The sequence below is a fragment of the Musca autumnalis genome, unplaced genomic scaffold (assembly GCF_047663935.1).
Source record: "Musca autumnalis isolate F117 unplaced genomic scaffold, ASM4766393v1 scaffold_1, whole genome shotgun sequence".
In the NCBI taxonomy this organism is placed as follows: domain Eukaryota; kingdom Metazoa; phylum Arthropoda; class Insecta; order Diptera; family Muscidae; genus Musca; species Musca autumnalis.
In genome coordinates, this window is record NW_027411644.1 from 297529041 (window position 1) to 297532202 (window position 3162).

Genomic DNA, 3162 nt, shown 5'->3' on the forward strand with positions numbered 1-3162 from the left:
CCGATGTCCAACTTCCGTTTTGTGTCTGTTCGTACTTTATGTGGATACGTATTTTCAACAAGATGGTGGTCCATGTTTGCTCCTTAGAATGATGAATGTCGAATGTCTTGAATATGGCACTGCAAACTACCATGCTTTTGCCGCTGCGAATTCTATCGGCCCCATTCCTTTCTTCTAAGCGCTCATAAAATACAGATGTATATATTTGGTCGGTTCGCCCTTGTCTTCTGTGGGTGCATGAGCACAAATAAAACTGATGCTGAAAAATTTAGCTTCTGTACGAATTGTAGCAAGTCTTTCAATCACTGAAATGAAGCCGCATACCAGACGCTTTTACCTCCGACAACAAATCTGCACCAAACTCAGGCTTTATTTTAATGGTAGCTGTAATAAGTGGTCACCTTTAGTTGTTGTTGTAACGCTTTTGCATGTATAGGACATGTATTTTTCAAGTTTATCTTCCAGCGCGTAAACCGCACTTCTATAAATCCAGGCGCCGAATCGCAGTTTATGATACATACAACGTTTGCGGGGGTCTTCACCTACAGAGGGATTGTTTTCTGTCCATTCATAGTACGATGTTTGGTGTGTTATTAGTCCAATGCCCAACTCAAGTTTTTAACGTTTTTATGAGTAAACATGCTAGCTCGCTTAACGGATGTTAAAGGTAGCTCCCAAGGTGACCCCGGTGAGCTCAGTGTCCATTGGGCCAAGCCGAACGTTTTATATCCTCCAAAGTCAAGTTTTCTGAACTAAAATCTGCAGGTACCTTTATATGGGGGCAATACCATAACGTGGACATACATACATAATTTATTTCAATTTGAATATTTGACAATATTTCAAATAAACAAAACCATGCAACAGGTTTTATTAATTTGAAGTTATAAGCAAACCGGCACCAGAGTTGTTTTTTTATAATTTCATGAACCTGCCCAACCTTCTAATAATTGAACCATGGTTAAACCTGTCGAGATGCAGCGATTGCGTTGGCTAGGCCACAACTGATGTCGTTTGTTGTGTTTACGGAGGTGACGAGGTAGACGAAGTCTTTTACTATCTCAAACTTATAGGAACCAACTTCAACAGTTGGTCCGAGCTCAATGGACGCATTGCGCGTCGACACCATTAACTTGGTCTTCTCACCGTTCACCGGATGAGCTTTGCAGGGATACCAAATTCAGACATGGCTTGGAATACCTTTGAACGCAGCGGGCTGTGGAAGGCTGCTTTATAATCGACAAAAAGGTGGTAGGTGTCGATCTGCATCTCTTGGGTCTTCTCCAGGATTTGCCGCAGGGTAAATATCTGGTCAATGGTGGACTTGCCAGGTCTAAAGCTGCATTGGTATGATCCAATTATCTCGTTGACCATAGGCTTTAGTCGTTCGCACAATATCCCTGACACGATCTTGCAGGCAATAGGGAGTAGACTTATCGTTAGAGCATACAGATATGCCGTGATTAACGTGGGTACCTATCTTCCAGTCTAACCCCACGGTGTTCTGCACACCGGATGGAAATAATGCGTCCATCGACGCCCTCAACACAAATGTGAGTACCAATTCGATTCCACGCATTTGGACGTGTTCACCCCCTTGGTTTGGGGCGGAGCCTATCTAACACTCCTGCCTTGCTAGGGGTCAGGCACCCGGTTGATAATGCAACTCCACATTTGAGCCGAAACTCTACCCGCGATTTGGGTATAAACCACAGCCACCGCGATTCTCCCAATAGGGGCTTGCACCAAACTGCCAGGCTAGATCTTTTTGGACCTAGGGGCTCCTGACACCCGCGGTACCAGAATATAGCCTCCGGCCAGGCTTCGTAGTATACAGTTCGAGACTGGTTAACCACAGAGAAAAGCCTCTGCCCACTTCGTAGCCAAAGACTACTACCAGTTGGACTCAAGAGACGGGACTGGTAACCCACAGAATATAGTATCTGCCCAGCTTCGTAGCCAAAGACTACTACCAGTTGGACTTAGGAGTCCGGGACTGGTAACCCACAGAATATAGCTTCTGCCCAGCTTCGTAGCCAAAGACTACTACCAGTAGGACTCAAGAGTCCGGGACTGGTAACCCACAGAGAAAAGCCTCTGCCAACTTCGTAGCCAGAGACTACTACCAGTTAGACTAGGAAAGTCCGGGACTGGTGACCCACATAGAAAAACCTCTGCCGACTTCGTAGCCAAAGACTACTACCAGTTGGACTCAAGAGTCCGGGACTGGTAACGTTAGAGCATACAGTATTATCTCCCTTCTTGTGGACGGGTACTCGTTCTTCCTGCAAGATGGTGCTGACCAGCTGATGAATATACCTTATCATCGTGTCGCCTCCGGTTTTGAACAGCTCGGCTGGTAAGCCATCGGCTCCTGCTGCCTTATTATTCTTCAGCCGTTTTATTGCTGTCTTTACCTCATCTTTGCTGGGCGGTACACATTCAATACCATCTTCTGGGATTGGGTCTGTGGTATCTTCGTCGTCTTCGATACCAACAGTTTTGAAAAATGTTCTTTCCATATGCGCCGCGCGTTCACCCATAAGAACGTTAAAAACTTGGGTTTGGGCGTCGGGTTAGTAACCCTCCCCTAGAAAATACAGCCTACTATGAAACGTTTTAAGGACCATGATCTGCGAATCTGCACCTGGAATGTTCGCACTCTTTATAGAGAAGGTGCAATTTACGCATTGGCAGATGTACCTGAAAAGTGGATTGGGAAAGGCGTCACAACAACAACACCTAAAGGTGACGCACTGTATTATAGCTGCCATAAAACAAAGCATGAGTTTGGTTGCGGATTTGTAGTTGGTCGGAGGTTAAAACATCTGGTCTCCAGCTTCACTCCAGTGAATGAAAGACTAGCTGCAATTCGATAAAAAGCCAAGATTCTTCAACATCAGCTTTATTTGCGCCCATGCTTCCACTGAAGACAAGGACGAACAGATCAAAGATATATTTTACGAGCGATTAGAAGAAACATATGACCGTTGCCCTGCCTATGACTTTAAAATTATTCTAGGCGATTTTAATGCCAAAATTGGAAAGGAGAATATCTTTGGCCCAACAGTCGGGAAATTAAGTCTCCACATTGAAACATCGGACAATAGTATGAGGCCGATAGACTTTGCAGCTGCAAAAAACATGGTAGTTAGCAGTACC